Genomic DNA, 27,204 nt, shown 5'->3' with positions numbered 1-27,204 from the left:
GAGCAGGTATTCCCACACCCATCCACACACCAACCCAGGATTGAGTGCAGCGCCTTATATTGCTGGAGTGTGAACCATTTGAGAAGCCCTCCATTTGCCCTGTCTTAGAAAAAAAGGGGTGCCTGGCTCCACCTATGTAGCCAGGAGCCCCATTTCTGTGTCGGAGCCAGACAGCATGACCTCTCAGATGGTTTCCATGCTGTCAAGGTAAGGAGTGCAGGAAGGCTGTCAGAACAGCCTAATTTTGCTGCAGTGTTTCTTAAAAACTCTGCACAAAACTGGGGCTATTTTACCCTGGGATAAAGGCTCTTTACTTCAGACTGAATCCTCCAGATCTGCATCTGTACTGGTGGGATCGGGCCCGCCTTGTTTTGCTGTGCAAGGATGCCGGAGTGGACAAACCACGCAGCTCCCTCGCGTAGCAAAAAGAACCCACAAAAAGCAGGTTCTTTCTGTGGCACCATTGTGATACCTCAGTGTGCCAATGGCACACTCGTGATGTCACAATGGGGGCGCGACATGTGGACAAATGGCGTCAAAATGGCGGTGACCTTGTGTACAGGGCGCCACCATTTTAGCACCCTCATCATGTGCTAGGGGTGAGGCACGTATGGGCGGTGCACCCTTGGCCAACCCCTAGCACATGACATGGGTGCACTATAGGTCCGTCTAGATCGGGCCTTAGGAAGCTTGCAAACTGTGGAAAGCAGATATCACTCCAACTCTGGGGAAATATCCTAGCATTCTTTTTACATGCAGTTTACTGAGATGGAAGATGATAAGCTGATCAGAAGTTTCCGGACAAAAACATCTCAGCTTCCTAGAAACAGAAATCCATAATTTGTTTCACCCCCCCCCCCCCCAAAAAAAAACCTATTGAGGAATTTCTTCTCCTAAAGAAATTCAATCAAATTAGTCATCCAACCTCTCAGATCACAAACAAGGTAGAGAACTTTTCTCCTTTGCCCATGGCCTGATGACAAGCAGAAAATGAATATGACTTCTTAAACTGCTTATTCAGTTAGTTTAGGGGGAGGAACCCTTGACTGAAGTCTACTTGCTAGTGCCAACATGACAAGAACCACTGAATCAACAAGAATTTTATAAATCAACTTTTTTTTTAAAAAAAATAGATTTTAAAAATATAATACCAAGAAAAGGAGAAGACCAAGTCAAAAAAGGTAGAGGACATACACAGCATATGAGCATAGTCTGTATATACACCGTACAATACACATTCATGCATAGCCAAAGCAGTAAGATCTTTTCACTACCAAATGAGGGATGGTGAATATTTATCATTCCAGCTTCACAGTATAAGTATATCCTATAGACTATACATATGTAAATTCTGTTGATTCAGTGGGTGTACTCTGAGATGTACTAACAATTTAATGTAGGCCATTATGCTGAAGAAGAAGAAGGAGAAGGAGAAGGAGAAGGAGAAGGAGAAGGAGAAGGAGAAGAAGGGGGAGGATCTTGTAGAATTGATGGATATAATTGCACAAACCTCATTAAACATTTCTCCCAGAAAGGAGTTGCATGTAGGCTTTCCATGTTAGTAGGAACCAGGATTGTGTAACATCTGGTGAACATCTGGAAGTCCACATGATTTCCCTCCTGGTGTAAGGGAAAGACCTTAAGGGTAGGGACAAATATGTTATGTGGTTTTACTTTGCAGCACCCTTAATTCCATTGTCAAGCACTCATTTGCTGATCTTTTGTTTGTGTTTATTTATCTTGGGAAAGCTTAAAAGCAGTTCTTTTTAATATCAGAAAGTACACTCAGACAAAGTTTGAGGAAACCCCTGTGCACGAGATAGCTATGGGTAAAAGGCATAATATTTATTCAACTGATGAATCCATTTTCAGAAGGTGAACTGCAGTTACTTGGCAGGCACCAACATTCAGTTATGATTAACAGCTTTATCTCTAACGTTGGCTCTAGGAAACATTTTCCTTTTTCCAGACTTGCTTTCTAAAAACACTTTGTTCTCTTCAAATAGAGCTTTTGGAGAGCTTATGGGACTGATTATTGCCTGAAAAGAGAAGGAAAGAAAGGCAGTAGTGGGCAAAGGCAATGGATAACCATCAATAAACAACCATGCATGAATTACATCTTCAAGAACAAATGTTATCACCAAGTGAGTACAAAGTACAGATGGATTGGATTTTGTCCTTTTCAATATTTTGATTCCTTTTCCTCTGGCTGTGATTCAGACTTCTCATTCTGGAAAAAATAGTCTTCCGACTACTATCCTGTTTATGAATCAGGGAAGGAGTCTGAAGGGAAAGAGGAAAAAAAAAAATTACCTCCCACAGCATAGTGGTCATTTAGGAGTCATCCCACAGAAGCAAATACATTCCACTTATTCTTCCACCAAAAAAAGATAATGGGAAGCATAGAATTTACATGAGCTATCATATACGTAAAGATGCAAATACAGAAATAATGGGCAGGATCCAAATTTAATCATAGTAAGGGTGTAGCCACAATGCAGAATTAGTGCAGTTTGACACCACTTTAACTGCCATGACTCTGTCCTACATAATCTTGGGATCTGAGGTACCAGATCTCTCTGACAGATGAAGCTGAATACCTCACCAAACTACAAACCTGGACAGCAAAGTCATGGCAGTTAAACATGTGTCAAACAAGACCAACAAGACCTACTGAAATCACTGAGACATGTTACTCAAGTTTAACATACTTTCTATTGATTTTATTGGGTCTATTCTGAATATGATGAAGTCTACACCTATAGCGGTTTCCATGTCAGTAGGTTTTATTATCTTGGATAGCACTTTTAAAATCTGGACTAAAATCCAAACAAGCAGATCCACTACTTGTCTGAAATGGAAGCCACCAACTGCACAATGTGACTACTATATTTTCTGTAATATAAAAAATACATCCTACCACAGTGATTATGGCCAGGTGACCAGGCACTGGCTTAGTCTGCTGTCCAGATGCAATCTGTAGCTGGACCTTGACTTTCCCTTTATATGCAAGTTTCTTTAATTTGATTTTCCCTGTTTGTAGACATTTTCCTTAAAACAAAATTTCTTGTCCCTTTGGACCAAAGTATAATTTGGATTGTTTCCTGCCCATCAGAATTCTGTTATTGATGCAAGCACTCAGTGTAATGTGAAAACTGCCAATCCCAAAGGATCTCCTCATTAATTTCACTGAAGCTGTTGAACTACAGCTCGTATCTGATCTAACTATCATAGCCAGTCGTGAGGGGTGATGGAAACTGGAGTCCAGTGACTGCACAAAACCCATGGGCTGCACTTTGCTCACCGTGATGTAGAGCAGTGGTTACCAACTTGTGGGTCGGGACCCCTTTGGGGATCGAATGACCCTTTCATGGGGGTCGACTAAGACCATTGGAAAACACCTATTTAATTACAGTTATGAAGTAGCAACGAAAATAATTCCATGGGTTTGGGTCACCACAACATGAGTAATTGTATTAAAGGGTCGCAGCATTAGGAAGGTTGGGAACCACTGATGTAGAGGATCACTGCACAGATTCCAAGAGATGTCCAGGGGCATGGGAAACAACAAGGGACATATACTGGGTCTTCCAAGTCAGTGAATCCATTCTTGCTTTTAGACTGATGTTAAAGGAAATATTCAAGATGCTGAGCCTGTTCCTAAACCACACATGAACTACTGTTGCAAGGTAAACATTATATTTTTCTACTGGGAACAGAATTAGATCTTTTCAGACCAAAAAAACAGAAGGAATAACAGCTTGTACAGAAGGCTTATTATAGAATTGTAGGTCTTTGCAAGGTTTCATTAACCTTGCTACAGTTTAGTCTCCTGAACATTTGTTCTCACTGTTTTCTAAAATCTCAGTTCTTGACAAAAATCCAATCCTGCTGCAAATGGAACTGCCATTTCTCAGTTTCAAACTATTTTGAGTTAGAGATGGTTTAGCTTACCTCTGGGAAAGTGCTACAAAAATGTTTCTACAAATATTACTTACATGTTGCTTGAACCCTCCCTGAGCAGGCTTTTTCTTGCTATTCCATGAAATGAGTTTCATGGCCAAACTGCTGTTTGGAACAACAGGCTTTAAGAGGGAGGGAAAGACAAAGATGAAAGCATGTTCTATTCCCCTATGCTTTTTCCAACTTTTTGACTAGCTGCTAGACACCTCAACACTCAGGAGTCCAAAATCAAGCAATATAAAACATGATTGCAAAAATACCTGTCCTCATGTTCTCAAATACTGAAGGAGGAATTGAATATTCTAGGTATATGAGAAACTGCCATGAGTACTTTTATTCATAAAAACTCTAAATTTTCTAAATATTCTAAAGGCACCAGGTCCATCTGTTCTTAGAAGCTACAGTAAGTAGTGTCAGTTCTAGCTAGTATTTAGATGGGGAAACCACCAGTGATGTTGACTTAAGTCAATTGACTTCGACTCAAGTCAGACTCAAGATGCTTCAGTGACTTGACTTGGTAAAAATGACACCCTGACTCGACTTGACTTGAGACTTATATATTTTAAGTGACTGACTTGTTGATGCCATTCACTTCCATCAGTAAGCAAGACATGCCTCCAGAGCACAAGGTACATTTTTCAGAAGGGGACAGCAACTGGATTAAGCAATGGGCTTGAGGCAGAAGGATCCTTCTGAAAGTTTGGAAAGCTCCTCTGATGTACAGCACAGTCAGGCTGCTAAGCAGGCCTCAAACCCCCACCTCAAGCCCATTGCTTAACATGTTTGCTGTTCCCCTCCAAGAAATGCACCCTGCCTCCTTTTTTTTTCTGTTAAAAATTGGCTCCCAGCATTGAGACTTAACTTGAAAGTATCTTGTGAGGACTTGAAGATAGAGACTTGAGACTTGACTTGAGACTTGGACTAAAAGACTTAAATACATAATTGGAAACCACCAATGAATACCAGGTGCTATAGGCTACTTTAGAAAGGAAGGAACTGGCAAAACCACCATTGAATATTTCTTGTCTAAGAAAATTCATGGGGGTCACCATAGGTTATTTGTCACCATAGTAGAAAAATATAATGTTTACCTTGCAACAGTAGGTCATGTGTGGTTTAGGGACAGGCTCAGCATCTTGAATATCTCCTTTAACATCAGTCTAAAAGCAAGAATGGAGACACTCACTTGGAAACCCCAATATGTGTCCCTTGGTGTTTCCCATGCCCATGGGAATCTCTTACACAAATAATTTGGAACAGATAATTCAAGTGGCTGTAGAGGTATTATATAACAGGAAAATAAGCCCTATTATTTAATATGTTGAGATATCAAAACAGATGTCAAGTAGGGGGAAATTGCATTATAAAAGTACTATGTGTCACCACCTATTTTGGGAAAATTACTGTTTAGGACTGCAGTTCCAAGAATACACCTCTCCCAGCCAGCATGGCTAATATAGTCCAAAACATAACCTACCCATGTTTTGTGCTAAAAACTAAAGAGTCCTTTTGTAACCACTTATCTGCTCAAAGGCATTTCCTCCTGTAGTTAGATTTCATAATCATCACAGTTTTGAAAAGAACGTTGGAAGTCATGTAGTCCATCATCTAGCTGATCCACATGCAGGGTGCAATTGCAGCATACCTGGCAGTAGTTACTTAAATAGCTCTAGTGTTGATCATCATTTTCATAAAATAGATTCTAATGAAATAATTTCACTGTATAGTAATGTTTTCATTATTATTACTATTATTTTTTACTATTTTCAGAACATAAGTTTTATTGAATTTAAATTTGTAATTCTGTCAAACATTTCTGTGCGTACACATGGAATTTTCTCCTCAGCTCTTGGGCTCTCAAGTGGGAAATTTTCCCAATGTATCCTTTCAAAATATTCCACAGCATATTTTTTGAATAGACAATTATTTTTAATAAGGAATGTCTGTCCATACTATGTTATAAAGAGTATGTAGAGAGATCTTGTAGCTCCAACTACCAAACGATGGCCCACTTCCAAAGTGGGCCACCGCCGTGGTACCAAACAAGCTTCTGGAAAGGAGTGGTTTTTTGCCACTCCTTTTGCCAGCAAGTTTGCTCTACCTTAGGTGGTCTCAGAGCAGATTCTGGCCACATTGGGGGTATGCATTGACAGACACCATGCCCCCAAAGTGGCTGGAAGCCACTCTGTTTGGCCCATCTGTTTTAGGCCTAACTGAGATTAACTTTGAGACTAACTTTTTTCTTTCAATTAGTCTCAAGGGTGCTATAAGATCTCACTACATACTGATTCTACAGACTAACATGGCTATATCTATGAATTCTATGTTATAAAGACTTAATTCTCCATAATTTCTTTAGTGTCAATAGTTTGCATAACCTATAATTCAAAACGGCATGCATAAGAATTCTACAATACATGTTAAGGGTACATGGTGTCATAATTAATTTGCTATATTTGGATGTTGTCATTCCTGTGCCCCATCCCCCCCCCCCAACTTTACTGTGTTCAAGGAACCTATTCCTTGATTCCGCCCCATAGGCCATTGAACTCTGGAATGTTGCAGTGGATTCTGGGAAATTTGGTCTGCTGCTCATGAGGTCCTCAACTTGACCTATATTAATAAAAAATGCATCCAAAATAACACCTAACAGTCTCATGCAGTTCTGGGATGTAGGAAATATGCAGTAACAGAGATACTCTTCCCAGTCAATTTGTCCACTATCAAAGAATTCTCATGAAATACTTTAAAAAACCCATTGTCTTTGAAGATCACAAGGTGGCCTACATGGAGTTCTCTTGGAACATTCTTTTGATCCTCAAAACAATGGACACATCACAAGACAATGAGATATATTTCATAGAGTTTTGTTTAGCGAGAGCCATTTAGTTAGGAGACCCATACTCTGGAACATCCCACAAGAGGTTTATGCTGCTTCCTTACTTTTGTTATTCAAGTGACATATTAAATCTTTCAGTGGTCTTTTGGTGAAGTGAGTTAAAAATAAACATTTATTTTTGGGGAAGACAGCAAGAGAAGTGATTATTCCCACCCACAATGTTTCTGGAAGGATGCTACATTTGATGCTCATTTTGATTCTTTCACACAGACATCAAGACAGCAGAGTAAGGGCTCTTCCAGTTTAGTCTTTTACAATGCATTTACACTGCCTCATGCATGGAGAGATACAGTTGTTTGCAATTTGCAGAACTGCTGTGCTTTTCCTTTGTCTCTTGTATCTTTTTTCTCATCAGAAAAAAAACATTAAGGGAACAAAGAAGAGATAGCTTCACAACGCCTTTTAATGTGAGCTTCTGACTGGAAGCACCCTAGGAGTGTTGCTACCAGTTACCATGGCAACATTTTTTAAAAATAATTTTTAAAGATTGAAAGAAGGGGATGTATAAAGGGATATGCTGTGGACCATTAGAACTGTATGGTCAAAGTACTCTGGGTGACTTACACTAGTGTAAATGGGAGTTATGCTGGCCTCAGTACTTTTTGCATGTTGCAGGAGGTTTGCAGTAGCTCCTTGTGCAATGCTTCCCCCCAGCTGTGCAATATCAGCAGATGTCCACTGCTAATCTAAATAGCCACTGACTAACCTGAGGGTTATATATGGGAACCTTAAGACTGTTGTTGCCTAGCTAGGGGAATATGAGCAGCCATAACAGTCCCAGACATCCAGCTGTCCAACATAAGTACACTGGCATAAATTTACACTCCATCCTTGTCCAACAGGGTCTTGGCTTTTGTTTCCCTTCCACCCCAGGAAACTGAAATAATTATTCCAGAAAAATGCATACAGTGTATAGAGGAAAGAAGACGTACTAGTTAAACAACAATAATAGCCTTATGGCTTTATTTTTACTTGATGTATTTCTCATTATTCTGTTTCACTTTTGTGTGATGTTGTGTTATATCTTTTTATTTATTATAATCATCCACCTTGATTATGGAATTAAAGGGGTGGAACAAACATGTATTATCTAAACAAATATACTGACAATAATTATTATGTCTAAATCCATATGCCATAAATTACATTTAGTATTATTTTTTTAATGTTTCTTTTCTCTCTTATAATTTTCCTGTCACTGTATTCTTTCAGGTGAAAATAAGCTATAGTCTCAAATGCTGACTTTCTGGAAGAGCAGAATGACCTTGTCTCTCAGGAAAATCCTGCCTCACACACTGAAAGATATGCCAGTCTCAGATATTTTTGCAATCTAAGGTAAACAGGGTGACATCCCTTCCCTTTCCCATAAATAAGATGAAGCTGTCATCAGCCCAGGCAACAAGATATGGTCCTCTTTCTGAAAGGAGTAGACTAGCTTAGAAGAGGTAGAATACATTGTATGGAACACATTTGTCCTCTGAGAGAGAAGTGGTCAGAGAATTCATGATTGGAAATACTACTGGAAGGGTGTCACTGCTAGCCCAGGTATATGATTTTGGGATGTTTGCCTCATGCTGCCAAGTGATAGGGCTGGCCCTGACTGAAAGAAAATATGATGGAGCTGCAGGTCAGGCAAGCTAGCCCCATTTTTTGCCTTTGCTGCACCTACAGATCCATATATTCTGCTACTACACACTCTGCCACAATGCTTGCAGCAGAAACTTTGCCCCACCATTCATGTCATTGATGATGTAGAAAAGGGTGCTCTCTGAAAGCACTCTGATGATCAGTTGTAGAGCTCATCCATATGAAGTGTGATCTTGTGTAGAGGACTAGATGCACATACATCAGTACATGTAGTGACACCCCAACTTTTGAATATCATCTGAAAGAGCAGAAAGGGGAAATGCTTCTGTTATGACATCCCTTAGTGGTAGAGGAATGGGGCTAACCCCCATGTCTCCCTCAGAAATTATTTTACCATATGGAGAGGAGGATCGTGTGAAATTCCCTCTTGTTTGGGATTTGGCACCTGTATTCCAATAAACATGGTAGCCTACAGCTGCCTGATGCAATTACTGGAATGTTGGTGAGTGAAGAGAACATAATACAAAGTTCTAACTGCATTAATATATAATAAGCAGAGTTTGAAAACATTATTTTGGGGATTTCATCTTCTGTAATCTGCTAGCGAACATGACCATGCTTGATGTGAACATTCTGTGAATTAATGGTTATTCTGACTGTAATAGCCATTTTTAAATATGTTTAGGTCTCTCTTATTGTATGTATATGTGCCCTCTTATGCCAAGCCCCTGAATTTCACAGGTTTTCTTAGGCAAGGGATACTCAGAGATAGTTTTGGACTTCCTTTGAAATATAGTCTGCTGCATCTGGCATTCATTGGCAGTCTGTGATCCAAGTACAAACTAGAGTGACCCTGCTTAGCTTCCAAGATCAGACAGGATCTAAATACCGTTAGGGTATTTAGATCTAGGAAGTCTCAGGCCTCATTCCCACTACAAAAAAGTCCTGGTCCCGATGCGAGGTAAATGCCTCTGGTTCCCATTGGAATTCGATGTTGATCCTCATTGGATTGATTCCAATGGTAAAAACCCGTGGCAAATGGCAAAAGCACGGGGTTTCATGACACTACATTTTTGGCAGTAGTTTCCTGAAGCATCGATTCTGAAGCGAAGCAAATAAGTGGGAACGCCTGCTCAGAATCGATTCTTTCTGAGGAGAGGGGGAAATGGCAGAGAACTTTTGACAGCTCCACCATGTCTCTCCCCGCCTGCCCTTTTTTTTAAAGGGTAGATTAAGTGATTGATTTTGCAACTACTTGGCTTGGCAAGTAGTTCCAAAAGCATTCAATCGATTAATCTATCTCTTAAAAAAAACACATCCCCTTTCCTCCCAGATCCCAAGGGTCTCCCTCTCCAGTGCCACCCTTGGATCGAGCAATCCAAGGGTGGCGCTGGCCCCAGAGGGACCCCCAAGAGTTTTCCTTTCTTCCCCGATGCCCTCTCTTCCTCCTCCTCCTTCCCTCTTTCCCCCACTCCCTTCCTCCCTGGTTGTTGGTGCAGGGCTTGGAGGTGGCAGCGGCGGTGGCGGCAACGGGCTGGCTCTCTCCTCCTCCCCCTCCTCCATGCCATTCTCCGCTGCCCGGCCTCCTTCTCCTTCTCTGCCCCAGTAGGCCTACATTAGCATGAGGCTGGGGCGGAAGGAGAGAGGCAGCAGGCCCGGAGGATAGAGGATGGAGGACAGAGGATGGAGGACACCCATGCGTGGGTGCGTGCCTGCATACTCGTGGCCTGCCTCTCTCCCCTCCTTTGCAGGGGCCCAGAGGCAGGCTGGGAGTACAGAGGCATGCACACATGCATGTCCACCATCCTCTGTCCTCCAGGCCTGCTGCCTTTCTCCTTCCGCCCCAGCCTCCTTCTAATGTAGACTTGTAGGAATCCTTTATCAGGAACAACAGAGCCTTTCCTGTGCAAGGGAAATAAAAACATAAATATTTTAAACAAATAAAAGTAAAACCATTGTTCAAACTGCTGCTTGATTCCATACTCGCTAACTGTCATAATTAATTCTCTCTCATCCCACTTCTATAGCTACTTTTTAAAATATCCCATTTTTTCTCTTCATCTCCCGTCCTCTTCTTGTCTTCAGCTTACTTCAGTTGCTTCAAGTTGAGTTCAAAAATCTTGCTCTTCCCAGTAGGCTTACCAAAAAAGCAAACTGCTGCAGCTTCTCTTGTCTGTTCTTCTTCAGTAAATAACTTTTACCACATCATAACATATATACAGTCCGCCATCTTGGCAACACTCTAATGTTCCTTGACGACAGATGTCCCAGATTTCATCTGTGAAATATAGGTTCAAAATCGTCTAGATATTTTTTCATTTTCGGCTGCAATTAGAAATTGAATTAATTACCATCTACAGGGGTACCCCGGGTTACGAAATTAATTCGTTCCGCCGCCGCTTTCGTAACCCGGAATACTTCGTAAGGCGAAAAAGCCATAGGCGCTAATGGGGAAAAGCCGCGATTTCGTGTGAAATAGCGCCGAAAAGCACCAAAAAATTTTTCATAACCCGAAATAACCTTCGTAACCCGGAACAGTTTTTTTGAATGGATTTTTTTCGTAACCCGGAAATTTCGTAAGGCGGCGCATTCGTATCCCGGGGTACCAGTGTATACATAATTGCATTTGTTCACACATGTACCTTATTTAACTGGCGCTGAGGTCTATGGAGGGGGAAGGGTGCTAGCAGCTCTACTGTCCAGATATGTTTCTTTTTCTGTTGCTAATATCCAACTGTCACAAGGCTTCCATATCCCCCCCCAGCTTTGTTTCTTCCTCCTCCATTTCCATTATCACCACTACTATCAGTTCTGTTTCCTCTTCTGTACAGGAACCCAACCAGAGGGGACTGCTAAGGACCCCACCAGACCTGATTCCAGCCTTCAGCAGCACATTGCTATGGATTTTTACTCAGAAGTAAGCACCTGGGCTTTTTGTGGGGGTTTTGGGGCTTTCAAAAAGCTATAGATGCTTGCCGTGAAAGCTTTCACCTTCACACAATCACCAGGGTGTTCAATGGGACTCACTCTCTAATATGTCTGTTTAGGATTGCAGCCTCAGTGTATTAAAGAGGAACACATTGTAAATAAATGCCAAGTATTACAACAGAGGTTTCCAGATCATAGTTTATGTTATGTCTTTCTACTGGTGCCAGCTTCCATTCAGGTCAAGATGCACTCACTATTCCTTTCCTCTAGTAACTCCAAGCCTTTATTTCAAAAACCATCTCTCTGGCTGACAAAGGTGACTCCATCTTTCTATAGTTTTTATATTTCAAAAAGGAATTTCCACCACATTCCCCCCTTTTGATGCTTCATCAATATTCATATTGCATGATACTATCAACTATTAACTATGTTTATATGACACTCTAAACTCAGAACAAAACAAACCTGTCTAGCAGTTACCAAAATATTAATATTCTTACCATCACCAGGCAATAACATCTTCCAGTCGGTCCAATTTCAGAAAGACAGTGTACTGTATAGCATTAATTAAACACACATATTCTCATTGCTTTTGTTGGATCTGATTCTCTGGAGTTTACTCTTGACACCAAGCTAATCTTCTAATAGTGATGTATTGTATATTTGTTTCATGATTCAATAGGAAAAACTCCACTATAAAGAATATTGTATCTGCTGTCAGAATCTCCTCTCATTGAGAAACTATAATTTTTAGCCTGATGTTACAGACTCTTGCCAAGCAACTGTTACTATGCTTCTCTGGACTACTCTCATAACAGAATAGGAATGCCCAGGGTGTCACCATGTTTCAGATGTTCTTCCAATCCAGGGGCATCTTCCATCTCACGTTTCCTCAGGGAGATCACTATGGAATAGCTCTTGTTGTGTAATGCCATTTAATCAGACTAGATCTGGCCTTCACACTTTAAGACTTTTAGAAAGATCTGGAGCAAAACATGAGTTTTTCCAAAATGTTTTAAAGAGGGGGTATATTGTGGGTTCAGTACTGAGGTGGCCAGACATCATCTGGACTGTTTGCACCAGAAGAGGGAATTGAGCTGTGCATCCTCCAGACTTGTCACTGTGGGAACGGCAGGCGGGGAGAGGACATTTTATTTGGCCCATGCAGACAGGGCTCTGGAGGCACTCTCCCAGTCTTTAAAACAAAACAAAACAAAACAAAACAAAAAAACAACAACCCTGAACCAAGAAAGTGTTTTAAAGAACTAAGTATTTTTCAACCAATATAGGACTTTGACTATTATCCCTGCCACAGGCATGCACATTCACACACACATATTTTAAAGTGCTCCTGCATCAAAACAAAGCATTAAATGCAACATACATAATAATAATAATTAATAATTTGTTTTATTTATATACCGCTATTCCAAAGATCATAGCGGTGAACACCAAGTAAGCTAATTAGCAAGTAAGCTAATTTGCCCCCAACAGTCTGGGTACTCATTTTAGCGACCTCGGAAGGATGCAAGCTTGAGTCGAGCTTGGGCCCTTTTTCTGGTCTTGAACTCGCAACCTTCTGGTTTTGAGTGAATGGCTGCAGTACAGGCATTTAACCACTGCGCCACCAGGGCTCCATGTAACTAGTCCTAGTGCCACAACCATCAGGGAAAATGCAGCTTTCAAACAGCAGCTGTAGCTACTTTAATAAGAAATCTACATAGAGAAAATAGGCAATCACATTTCTGCAAAGTATGAAATTTTCCATTAAATTGTCTTTTCCTTTTATATAGTGCAGCTGCAACTATTCTCTATGGGATTTCCCTCCTCCTCCAGTACTATAGCTCTGTTGACATTTAGTAGTTGGAGCATTATTTCAAAACAATTCATATGACATTCAGTGGATTACATTCAGTAGATTACATTAAAGTGTGCGTTGAGACCTTGTTTGATATTCCAAAATTTAGGAAGCAAAACATGGGCAAAATCTCCTCAAATTAAAAATCAAATACAAGAGTAACCTTCTAAATAAGCTTACTTCCATGCAGTCAAAAATCACTAGAGAGAATGTAATACATTTCTGTCATTTGCTTCCAGATGAATCTCTGCTAATTTTGTCAAAGTCTTAATCTTCAAAGGTCTTTGATATCATGGTGAGTTGGTTTCCTTTTGTCTACTGAACTTCACAGGTTTGGTTTTAATGAAGAAGGCGTTTTGGCTTTCATCAGGTTTTTGAAGTCATTGTTTATAGATTGACTTCTTTGCTTACTGGAAAGTATAAACTAAGAATATTAATTAATGGAGATTACTAAAGTTATTACTAAAGTTTTGAGTATTTTTAAAAATATATTAATCACTGCATCTTTCTATGTCCCGTCATATGTCTCTGCACCTAGAGTAGCAAATCTGGTGAATGTTCCAGGTGAGGCCTTCTTGGTTGCATCCTCCTACATATGGATCTCGATTCTTAGAGAGATGAAACTATCTCCATACTCTTTTGCTTTAGAGGAGGAAGTGATTGCTCCATCAGGCTTTGAATCATGTTTAATGCTTCACATTATTTTTTACAGCAATTTCTTAATTTTATTCTATTGAGTAATTTATAATATGCTATGGGGGTGTAGCCAATGATTATCATGTGCTGAAGATTATATTTCATATGAAAGAACTGACAAAACTACCTCTAAGTATTCCTTGCTAAGAAAATCCTTTGAAATTTATGGGGTTGCCATAAATTGACAGGTGACTTTATAGACCTGACACCTGGCAGAGGGTGTGATTCATAAATTTAGTAAGTCTCTAAAGAAATAAATTACAGGAATTCACCCCTCCTCCACACACTGGAAGTTTTAGAGAGGTTGCATGCTTATCCAGAGTCCCCCATTTTGGGGAGGAGTCGATGAAGAGAGGTGTGTGTGTGTGTGTGTGTGTGTGTGTGTGTGTCCATAAAGAAACAAAAGAGAAATGATAGTTTGAACCAGAAAGCAAGCATGTGCAGCTGTTGTTAGAAGTTGAAAGTATTCCAAGGTTCTGGAGTGTCTTTCAGGAGATCTGATTTACAGCTTTGAAGAAGACTGCATATTTGATATGTATATTTTGCTTTTTGTGCCTTAGCCCTGACAAAGATTCAAGCTAGTGAATATAAACTGTCTCACGTTATGACAATGCATTCCATTTCTATATATTCATACAAGAAGAGATCTGCTGCCAAGATCACTCTAAGTAAGGGCAGCATTAAGCTGCTCTGTTGGCTTTATGAGTCACAGAGCAGTTGGCTGCGTGACATTGTTTGCTGAGTGTGGGCACAGGCAGTTTTGTGGATTCTACAGCATGGTTGATCTTCACAATGCCCTCTGGCCTTGCTGTATCTTAAGGCAATCTCTCCGCAGCTGTTCCACCCCCAGACTACAAACTGGAGTATTTTGAGATGGATTTAAATTATTTAAAGCTATGTACATTGTCTTTAACATATTTCTGGACCAGTTAGCAGTTAGTGTGCTTCAACAAAGCATCCACACAATGCCAAGATGTTAGCCAGTTCCAGTTTTGTGAATGGGCACTGTTAAGAATGTAATTGTCACTATTACTTCCCTCTGATCTCACTCTTCACAGTCCTCTCTCTGTTGAGTAGTGTAGTATATATATATCTGCAATTCAGAATAAAAGCTTGTGTCTCTGTTGAACTGGATTGTAATTCATTGAAAACACATACCATAATACCTTCATTATTCTTTAATGTTAAGAAGAATTGACCCATGAAAATCACATGTCATAATACCGCCATTATTCTTTAAGGTTAACAAGAAAACATGTTTGCTGCTTTTGTTGGCATTTGTTACAATCTTAGGAAAGATTAAGAGGTGAAATCTACAGTTGAATGGAATTTTTTTATTCAGTTCATTTTTTAAAAAATGAACTTTCCAAAATGTGCAGATTTACCATATATACTCATGTATAAGTTGACACCATGTATAAGTTGAGGGCAGTTCTTAGGGGGCAAAATTATGGATTTAGATATGGCTCATAGGCACGTTACAGACCGCCCATTTGGGGCGGCCTGTAACTGGCCCTTTTCTCGCCGGATCGGGGCCTCAGCTGCCACAATGGCAGCCTCTGAGGCCCCGATCCGCCACTTTCCAGGCTGCGGGGAAGCGGCAAAAGGCCGCTTCCCCATGGCCTGGAAATGGGTATCCTTGGGGTTCAAGCCCCAAGGACACCCGGCGATGGTGGGGACCAAGAGAAAGGGGTCACTCGGCCCCTTTCTCATTTGCATCGCTGGTGCAGCCATGTAGAGGCTGCACCAGCAACGCAAATCCTGGAAGGAGCTCTGAAACAGAGCTCCTTCCTGCACTGCCAAAAGAGCGCCCCAGGCGCTCTCACGCGGCGTGACTACGTCACTTCCGTGCCACCTCATTTGGAGGCGGCGCGGTTGTGACGTAGTCAAGGCAGCGCCCACCTGTATAGGGCGCTGCCATTTTCTACGCTCTCTGCGCGTATTAGGGTTAGAGGCATCAGGGAGTGACGCCCCTTTCTAACCCTAGTACGCATGGAGCGCATACTTTATGCCCATGCGGAATGGGCCATAGATAGGTTGAGGGTGAAACTTAGGATGTTATCAGACAAGGGAAATTATAAGTGTAATCCAATGGCAATCAGAACGCAATCACGGGGTTTAACGTTATTGTGTGATAGACTACCACATGCAATTTCGGGCAATGGCAAGCTATTTTCGGGCAATGGGAAGTCAGTTTGAACGCAAGTTGAATTCATGTAAATTCACTGAACAAGTGAATTCACGTGAATGAGTTCTGGCCCCACTTTCTTTTCATTCGAAATTAAGAGAAATTCCTCCCATGTGATAAACTCCCTAGTGTCATGTAACAAAGGATGTTTGGGCTAGCCATGGTGGAGCTGTGACTGCCTCTTCTCTCTCTCCAAGGCCAGCTGATGTAAAGAATGAAGTAAAGGGAAATTGATACCAAAGAACTTACAAAATTCCAGCAGGCATAACTTTTTGTTTTCACCCTAAAGCAGTGGTTCCCAACCTTCCTGATGCCGCGACCCTTTAATACAGTTCTTCATGTTGTGGCGACCCAAACACATGAAATTATTTTCATTGCTACTTCATAACTGTAATTAAATAGGTGTTTTCCAATGGTTTTAGGCAACCCCCATGAAAGGGTTATTCGACCCCCAAAGGGGTCCCGACCCACAGGTGGGAACCACTGCCCTAAAGGCTTGATGGATGAGGAAGGAACTATGATAAATGGTGGCTGTGTAATACGTGTGGGAGGTGACCAGGCATATTCAAAAAAGAAAGGAACCATCCTCTTCTCTGAGTAGAGCAGTGAGAGGTGAGACCTTAGTCTGTCCCAGGAGAACCAAGCTGCTTTACTTTCTCAGTTCTCCTTTCAGGAGAAGTGCCAAAGAGCCAATGCCATCACCATTTTCCTGCCCAGGCATTCAAAAGGCCAGACGTGGCTCTACAATGGAGAGAGTAGAGGAGTCAATGCTTCTTTTAAGTTATTCCGGGATGAACTAAGCTCTCGTCTTTTGCACTTTACTTAAAGAAGACGATAATTCCTTTTTTTTTTTTTTGATAAGAGTTAAAATACAGTACTTATATTGATCCATGGATAAGCTGATCCAGGTTTTTTGGGATCAGTTTTTTTACTAACGTTTCTGTGTGTGTGTGTGTACACACACACACACACACACACACACAGTGTTCGAGGTCAGGGAACCTCCTAATTAAAAGATTGTATGTACAGCGCTGTGTAAATTTACAGCACTTTATAAATAGAGGTTAATAAATTTGACAAGAAAGGGGGGAGTTAAATTTTAAAAATACTGAATGTGGGACAAAATAAACTTAACAAATTTGTCCATCAAGGCAGAGGGTGCTTTGAGTGCTTCAAAATCCAGGGAGTGAATGATATCTGAAGTGCTAAATTAAGATTGCCAACTCTTTTTTTACATGAGAAGCACATCATCTTCAGCAGCTACATGGCAGAGAGGCACACCATTATCCTCTTTATATTGGAAGCACCTGTATTTCTTACATTTGACCAGTGCTACTGGCTGAGAGTTTAATTCAGTTCATTTTTTAAATAAGAATGTTCCAAAATTCAGTGGAATGGACTTGAGGGTCTGTTTGTTTTTTAAATTAAAAACATGAATCTGAGAAGAAAGGAGACCCAATAGATTTATCCATCTGCCCTGGTTGTGAATATCCCCAACTGCACATATAAAAATCTGCTTTGAGAACTGGGAGCAATACCCTACAGAGCTAGTACATAGCTCCAACTGCACAGCATTTCTCTACAGTATGTGTAGCTAAACAGAAGCCTAATGCTGTCAACAGAGATTTTGGTGTGGAGATTCAAGTCAAGAATGATTTTTCTTCTGTACACAAATGGGCAAGGAGTAGCATTTCTACTATACTGCATAAAGCAGCAATACCTTTCCATGTAGAGCCATTCTCTAGAGCAACGTTATAGGCCAATCAAATTAGCTCATGACCTATACAGTATAGCAGCTCATGCATAACAACCTGGGATAAAATCTTGGTGCTACCAGCCACTACTAGAGCAACTTCATAGGTCACAAATACATCTTTTTCATGTCACAGGGGCTATCCAGGAGTATATCTAACTAGGGTACATAATAAATGATATCTTCAACTTTTCCAGATTGCCAGGGTCATCACATTCTGGTATATGAGCTGCATTTTTAACAGTATCCATAGACTGATAGTGGAATAAATGACAAGCTTTTTGAAGTTCAAAATCTCTCAGATCCAATAAATAACATGTTTCATAATGCAGCTGTTCCCTAAAACAAAAGAAAGGGATGGGTGTGGATACTAGAATTGCTGGCTGGACACTGCTTTTTGGTGGTATGCACTGGGCCTTAAATAACTTATATTTAAGTGCTTTCTTAGGAGAAATTTCCAACCCAAATCGTGATCCCACATAAGATGAAACATAAGCTCCAAAAACTCACAAAACACTGTTACTTAAATTTCCCCCTCTGCTTCAGGAAAAGCAAAGGAATACATTTCAATCAAAACTTTATTGCTTTTGACCAAAGGTCATTGCACAGCACAACAATATAACAATACATATAACAATATAACACTATAAAAATGCATGGAAATTATATCTAAAATACGGGTATCTCATATCTGGTATAGAATTTCTAAACGAACAAGTAACAATTGTCATTATGCATTAAAATTTTGTCAAATATAGTCGTCACCTTTACAGTTTATGGCTATCCCTATTATATACTTATTCCTGATTTTTTTAGCTGCTAAGTCAAACAAAGCTACTTTCCAGGTTACATATTTATTCAGGTCCAATAGAAGATAAAAAATCATATCCTGTGGGTTTTGACTGGGACTGGTTTCTATTATAGGTATAATGAACCTTTCTCTTGGTTCTTGGTAGAGAGGGCAAAATAACATGTAATGAACAAGGTCCTCTACCTCTTGACAACCATATACACAAGTACGTTCTTTTGCAGGAATACCGCTATATCTTCCGTCTCTGTATGCTGTATCCATCATATTTAATCTTAATTCAGTAAAAGCTTTCCGTAAATTTGCAAATGTTAAACTAACAAAATAATCTGGAAAAATACAAAACTTCTTGAGTTTATAGTATGGGGGGCACATGAGGACAGATAAGCAGTATGGAGATCTTTTTGTATCAATGTTTCACTTATTATGTTCTTGATAGACTTTATCTGTGCTTCCAAATGGAGTTCCAATTTGAACATGCAGTAACTGGATGTATTGAATAGATTCATGGGAAAGCATATACCTTAGTGTCTGGATATCAATTAATGGTCCACTGAAATACTATGCCTATAGTCTTGTGGTAGGGTAGGTACCCTATGTAGGTTGGGGGCCACATATATTGCCATATTCCAGCTGCCACCAGCCAGCCTTGGAGAGAGAGAAGAGGCAGGCACAGCTCCACCATGGGTAGCCCAAAGACAGATGAATGACCCTCCCTTGATTCCAACTGTGACCATTCTGGCCTTGGAGAGGGACAGGAACCAGCAGTATCTGCTGGACCTTTCCCTTTCCCATTGCCATTCCCTTCTCCTTTTGTGTCATGTCTTTTTTAGATTGTAAGCCTGAGGGCAGGGAACTGTCAAACAACAATTTGTAAGTCATTCTGTGGCAGAAGAGCAGGGTATAAATACAATGAATGAATGAATGAATGAATGAATGAATGAATGAATGAATATGCCAAAGCATGAAATAAACTTAGAAGTGTTCAAAACCAGTCTACTTCTGCTTTTGGAAAATGTGTGTTTTTGATGTTAAATAATAACATGTTTGAAAGGTAAATCATTATTGCTAGAAACATTTAAGAAGGGCAATCATATATTTTTTCTGGGAAAAGGGCACTCTGCAGGAATCTGGGCATGGATTGGGGCCATAAAAACATTGTTGGGGGTCCCATGTGGCTTCAGTGAAACATTTCACCACCAATGGTTTATAGATAATTTCTTTTATGAACCATGTGCAAGACAATTAGTTGCTGAACTCTGTTTTGTAGGGTTGTCAGATCTTAGAACACTGCTCAGAGCTCCTAGTTTTGGTAGGTCACTTCTGGCCCTGTGCAACAGGACAGGGTTTAAAATCCCCAGTTTAATTAAGTGCTGCAATTTGCAAATACATTTAATTTTCAACCAGGAAAATATGGTTTTTGTGTGTGCTTGAATGTCAAGCTGTGAGCAACTCTGATTGCTGCTTCATGCACTTAATGATATCACCAGGATTGCCTAGATAACATTACCAGGGGTTGTCCCTATGTCTCAAGTTTTATCTCCCAAATTTCTGAGATAATTCTGACCCAGCAATCTCGGTTTTATGCTAGTAACATAATGTGGTTGGCACACACTACAACTGAGAAAGACTAACCATTGTGCATAATTAGAAAAAATCAATCCACTGTAATGATATGGTTTACACAATTAAGATATACATAGAACAATAAAAAAAACCCAAAGGGTTCCTTATATTCTACACAACATAATCTCTGTAATATTTCATGCTACCAGCTATGGTATCAAAATACATTCTATAGGATAGATAGGCGGGTTACAGACCGCCATTAAAGTACGCGTGGAGCGCGTACTAGGGTTAGGAAGGGGCGGTGCTTCTGCACCCCCCCTAACCCTAGCATGTGCTCTGTGCGTACAAAATGGCAGCGGACGTTCCACACAGCCGCTGCCATGATGGCGTCACAAACGCGCCACCTCCAAACAAGGCGGCGTGGACGTGACGCCATCACTCTGCGCGAGGGCGCTTAATGCGCCCTTTCGGCGGAGCAGGAAGGGGCTCAGAAATGGAGCTCCTTCCTGGTTTGCGTCGCTGGTGCAGCCATGTGAAGGGTGCACCAGTGACGCAAATCAGAAAGGGGCGGAGCGGGCCCTTTCTGGGAGTCCCCACTGCCGTTGGGGTGTCCTTGGGGATTGAAGCCCCAAGGACACCCCTTTCCAGGCTGCGGGGAAGCGGCCTTTTGCCGCTTCCCCGCAGCCTGCAAAGCAGCGGATCGGGGTCTAGCGGCAGAGCCCCGATACAGTGGGGAAAGGGGCGGGTGCAGGCCGCCGCTTTTCAGCGGTCTGTAACCCGCCTTAGTTTCTGTAGGCCATAAGGACCTAGTAACACTCTAGTGCGGGACTGAAGGTGGGAGAATTCTGTCAGGGAGTGCTGAACCAATGGGAGGAAATGACAGGAGAACAATGTGGTGACATCTCTACAAGGCTTTTTGAGTTACAGATAGGATGGCTTTTGGGAGCCAGTATACTCTCTCACTCTCTCTAACACCTCCTTTGTTATTAGTATCTGACACACACACACACACTGTAGGTCTGCAAACCAGATTAAATTAGGCCAGTGGTCATATCTGACCCATAGAAATGAGATTCCTCATGACTGCCATAGCCTCTTTTAGACATTTGAACAGGTTCCACAAATGTCTGCAAGCCATGGGCCAGAGCATGCCATCAAAATTCTTACTTTCCCCCACTCAACACGCACACACATTTTGCAGGCATTTATATAATGAAGGGCTGAAGGGTTTTTACAGATGTAAAACGGGATGCATGTCGCCAAGAAACATCAGGCTTAACATCAGCCAGCAATATGATGCAGCAGCTAAGAAAGTCAATGCAATTATAGGCTGCATCAATTGAGGTATTGTGTCTTCATCAAAGGAAGTAATAATGCCACTGTATTCTGCTTTGTGTCCAGTTCTGGACACCATGATTCAAGAAAGATATGGACAAGCTGGAGTATGTCCAGAAGAGAGTGACCAAAATAGTGAATAGCTGAGAAACCATGCCCTGTGAGGAGTAGCTTAGGGAGAAGAGAAACTTAAGAGGTGACATGATAGCTATGTTTAAATATTTGAAGGGATGTCATATTGAAGATGGAGCAAACTTGTTTTCTGCTGCTCCAGGAATAGGACAAGGAGCAATAGGTTCAAACTACAGGAAAAGAGATTATACCTAACCGTTAGAAAGAATTTCCTAATAGTAAGACCTGTACAACAGTGCAAGATGCTGCCTCAGAGAGTGGTGGAGTCTCCTTTGGAGATTTTTAAACAGGCGCTGAATGGCCATATGTCAGGAGTGCTTTGATTGTGTATTTCTGCATGGTCTCTTCCAGCTCTATGATTCTGTGGTCCTGTGATTCTATCATAGTGGCAAAAGTTATGGATGAACAAGAGCACACAAGCTAGGAGAGGCTGTAGCTGTTTGCCATTGTCTGAGCCTACTGAGAAGAGCAAGATTCCACTTCCTCCTCTCCTTTCCTTCTTGTTGAGTTAACTGAGGACAAACTACTTGTGCACTTTGAACTCACTTTGCAGCAATTGAAATAAGGTGAGGACAAACAGGGGAAGTGACTGAAAAAGTGGAAGATGGGATTAATAGGACTGTCCCTACTAAATCATTATGGGTATGTTCCAGCCTTTCCCATTCTGTACATGTCTCTCAGGATTTCCAAGTCTCAGCTTCCCTCTTATCATTCACACATGGAGTCTATAGGAAACAAGTTCAGAAATAAAGGTGTAGAAAGACCTTGCTTCAGTATTCAGTCTCAAATATCTCAAGTAATAAAACCAAGGAAGAGCAATTTCTCTGAGGGGGGGGGCAACTTGGCACCCCACAAGGGTTTGGTCTGAAACTCCCATAATTGATCCTGGATTGGCCTGAAGGAAACTATAGGCTATAAACAGTTGAAGAGCCACATTTGCCAGCCTAAATGTACACCTAAGACCCCAGAGGACTGCAAGACAGGAGACGGTTGGCTCAAGCAGTAGCTGATGACTTCATCTGAACCTTCTCTGTACCTATTTCATAAAGAAAACCAGAATATGAATATTTAAAATAAATATAATATCTTTAATATCCCACCTCAGTGCACGTTTTCCCTGGAGCCATTTTCATCCTTATAGTCCATCCAAAATCTCAATTTCTCCCTATTAAAAATTGTAATAGAATGTAAGATATATATATATATATATATATATATATATATATATATATATATAAAATTGTATTGTACAATAATCAAAATTCAATGTATGAATCTTTATAATAAAATTAAATAAATAAATAAATACAATATTGTAGTTTCAGGACAACTAGCATGTATACAGTCAGCCCGTTTCCACTCTGTAATTGAAATTTCTTCCGTAGTGAAGTCTATAAAAAGAACGATTGCAGTGAGTTAACTGTCTGTTTTTGTTAAATAGTATTTTTTGTACTGAAATATTGTAGGAACCTCAGCAAATCTCCTTTTCTTCCAAGGCACAGAAGACAATCATCCAGACCTAAGTAGATGCAATATTCTTTACTCTCCACTTATAATCTTGTAACCTCTCACCCTTTTCCCTTTTATCGTTACAGGTGTTGCCCTTCTGGTGGTATGGCGATTTACTAGTTGAAAGAAAATGGCCCCTATGATAAAGTAGTAGGCTGTGAAACTTGATTTAAGGTCATGGTAATCTTCTGACTATCACCCTCATTCTGAACAGGGTTAATTTATGCTTGGTGAAGATCAAGACAAAAGCTACCCTCACAAAAAGTGAAAAGAAAAGGGATACTGGAGTACAATAATTACAAAAAAAGAAAATAAAAGAAAGAGCAGCATATTCCAATGCTGTTGTATACATATAATGAAATTTGATGTAAAGGAATAATGGTTTATTCATTTCTGGGTTACAGGTTGTTTCACCTGCTAGAGTGATATTTCATTGGACCAAATAGAAATCCATCTGGAGATGGGAATGTTTTCTTTATAGCAGTGTATTTATCTCAGGGACAGGATGTGGAAGTATCTACAAAAGACTAAAAAAAAACTTCTACATCTATCGATGGAGAAATCCAGATAGTTTCCAGAATCCCCCAGCTAGCATGGCCACTAGCCATTCTTACTGAGGATTCTAGGACCAGTAGTAAAAAGAAAAAAAAGTATTTTTCCAACCTCTAGGGAATTCTGTCAGTTTCACTATTTCCCATGCTCAGATTTTTAAAAAAAAAATCTATCCTGAATAGGAACAATTGAGTCTAGGAGTGCTGGCCATACAACAAAATACAATAACATCCAAAATCTACAAAACAATGCTACCTTTGTTAGGCCAAAGGACATGTTGCAAGCTTTTGAAGCTCCATAGGCTTCTTCATCAGGCAAAGTTGTTAAAAATCATGTGAAATGTATGCCAGTAACATGATTTTTCCCCTCCTGTATGATTTTTAACATCTTTGCCTGATGAAGAAGCAAGTGAAGCTTCAAAAGCTTGCAACATTTATTTTGTGCATTTTTGTTGGACTAATGAAGCATTGTGTATTTGTTTCAAGACTGAATTGAAATGAAATTCTTCCTCATCCGTACCACCCAAATTCAGTCAGTAGAGCTATTCCCAGCACGGAGAGGACCATGATATATCAGCTTGCCATAAAAATGTTAAAAGATGTGGAGCCTCTCAGAAGAAAAGAGGTGGCAAGCTTAATTCTGAAATAACATGGCTGAATACATAGCGATTCAAACCAAAACATTTAAGAGTTAAACAGTCAAATGGATAGATGAATCTGTCAGGTTTGGTTTGTCCCACATACAGAGTTAAAAGCTCAAGTTCTTCCCATCAAAAATATGAAGAAATGTGCTGAGGAAAAGTGGAAAGTTCTTACCAGAAATTATAGAATTTGGTTCTCAGCCATTCCTACCTGTGTATTCCCACACATTCCCTAAGTCCAGAGATACATAGAAACATATGGAAACAGCTCATAAGTAGTGTGACATTTCTGTGTGCCTGACAACTCCTCAACTAACTGGTGTCCCCTCCCCCCTTGCAGCCTCTGTGCCTCTGAAACACAGTAAATTTCCACTGATGTACAGCACTTAGGAAAGGGGAAGGATAGATTATGAGTATAGTAGATATACAGGTGTATGCTCTCTCATTCACTGTAATGTTCTGGTATGGTGCTAATCTTTAGGTATTTATATGCACACACAGAGGCAAGGGGAGAAAACAAGATCCATTTTTTAAAAAAATATATTTTTCATTCTACTCCAAAGAAACATGTAATATTAAAGTACACAGCCAGAATACACAAATGTTGAAAGCGTTTCCTCTCACAGCCAGCCAAAAAGAGCTGAACACCATTGGAAATCCCTCATATATTCTGTAAACAAGTTATGGAATATTATTAAAATTAAAATGAAATCCTATTGAATTGTATAAAGATGACCATCCACATGTAGGCATGGTACCTTTGCCCAGGGAAAAATGTAAAGTTCATGAGTTGCAAGCAAAAGTTCCATTTTTCAAGAGCTCCCATCCAAAAGCATCAGTTCTAATAACATGGTAGCACCAGCATCAGAAAGCCAGTCTTACAAAGTTCCTGCAAACTAATGAGAGTCTTGATGAGAAACGGATTGTGCTTAAGTGTTACCTTTAAATATTCATTAGGGAAAGTGGTGTGCTGGCAGATCCAATATTGCTCAACCGTTAGTTCTTCTTGTGACATAGTGACATTAGGTGACATACGATGCCGCTGCTGTGAAAGACTTTGTCCTCACTCTTGTGCTTCCTACGACTGGGAAAATTAACCTTCGCTTCCGACCATTACTGTTCAAGCTGTGAATATTTAATAAGGACAAATTCTCTTTTCTTCACTGTGTTTATTAAACCAATTACTTACTTTTAGTCGTTGTAATGACTGAGCTGTAATGCATGCCCAACAAACTTGGGAATAACAACAGAACTATAGTAGAAGACAGACTGCTTATGGCGGTATCACTAAAATCAAGCTGGCTCAAAATCAATAGGACTAAGGTGGCACCAGAGTAATCTGGCAGCATAATTGACATGTAGATTGTTTTAAAAAGGGCTCTGTACTTCTCCATTTATTATTGCCTGTATCAATACATGTTAATAATGGATTGTTTCATGTGGTGAAGGAAAAAAGGGTAATAATCATCAGTTTTTTTAACACTTGCTTTGGACACTGACTTGAGAGCTCCCTGTGCAAAACAAAGACAGCTTATAAATATCTTGGTCTTTAACATACCAGGCTTGAAAAGTGGAATTAGAGTAGGATAGTAGCATTTGTGGCCATAGCTTATCACATGATACTGTGTCTATCCAGTATCTGGATAGTTCATGTACTGCTGGAGTGCTCCTTTTCACTGATGGGAAAAATCTGTCAATGCCCACAAAACAAGCTGCTTTTCCACTATTGAGTGAGTGTGATAAGTTCCTCTGATATACAAGGCAGTAGCAAGCGGGCATGATTAAAAGGAGGGACTCCTCTCCCCCTCTCCCCACTTTCCCTCAAAATTCCCAAGGAGGCTGTTTTCTTTTTTCCAGTTTCTTTATTTAATCTAAAGGATTGTCATGATCATGCAATTGTGCGATAGATAGATAGATAGATGATAGATAGATACCCAGCGGCATGCTGGGAAAGGGTTAGGGTAGGGAGGGGGGCTATGGAGGCTATGGAGGCCAGGGTGTGAAAGACAGAGGCCAGGACAGAAGCAACACCATGGAAATTTGGAAAAGCAGTGCTATGAGTGTCCCCTATCTGGTATGTTTATGTTTGCTAGACTAAACGGGATTGTGGTGCCTTACAATCCTGGTGAAATGGCATCCCGGATAAAGCAAGCAAGCAAGCAAACAAGCAAGCAAGCAAAATTATTTTTTAAAATGTTTGTATTTTGTTTAAGATTGTTTTACTTTTTGAGTTAAATATGTGTGTATTCCATTCATCTGGGAATTACATTCTATTTGTTCCCACAGGACTGAAGCATCAATATCACACATGACTTTGAGACAATTTGGTATCACTTTATTGATTTTGTCATCAAACTTGAAACAGTTTATGGACCCATGAAACACATGATGATTTTTTGGGGGGAAATCAATTCTAAATATGAACTGACAGTTGCATTTAACTGATGTGTTATAAATTCATTAAACAATAAATTTGCAACTGTTGTTTTAAAATTAAACATTAAAAAAATTAAAACAAATAAATGCTGTTGTTTTTTAAATGAATAAAACAAGGTACATTTGCAGCACCAGGAAAGTGCTATTGCACTCATACCCTGCTTGTTGGCATCCCTTTACCATTTAGTGCCCTCTCACACTACAGATTTATTGATTCCACTTTAACTGCTATGAATTCATTGCATGGGATCCCAGGGTTTGTAGTCTGGTAAGACACTAGAGCTCTCAAGCTGAACATTTTAAATTAAATTTAAATTTATTTTAAATTATTGTTTGCTTGTTGTTAATTGA

At 40.2% G+C, this 27,204-nt stretch overlaps 1 long non-coding RNA gene across 1 annotated transcript; it reads left to right on the top strand.

Annotated features, from left to right (window-relative positions):
• The first annotated feature begins 2,010 nt into the window (after positions 1 to 2,010).
• LOC121924891 lies at positions 2,011 to 26,858 on the top strand. Its single transcript, XR_006102752.1, has 6 exons — positions 2,011 to 2,144; positions 8,075 to 8,197; positions 11,281 to 11,366; positions 13,475 to 13,530; positions 22,068 to 22,282; positions 23,312 to 26,858. It is a non-coding gene; the product is annotated as an uncharacterized LOC121924891 (long non-coding RNA).
• Positions 26,859 to 27,204: the final 346 nt, after the last annotated feature.

The sequence above is a fragment of the Sceloporus undulatus genome, chromosome 3 (genome assembly GCF_019175285.1).
Source record: "Sceloporus undulatus isolate JIND9_A2432 ecotype Alabama chromosome 3, SceUnd_v1.1, whole genome shotgun sequence".
Taxonomy (NCBI): Eukaryota; Metazoa; Chordata; class Lepidosauria; order Squamata; family Phrynosomatidae; genus Sceloporus; species Sceloporus undulatus.
Note: the sequence above shows the minus strand (reverse complement) of the source record. Positions and strands in the feature narration are given on the sequence as shown.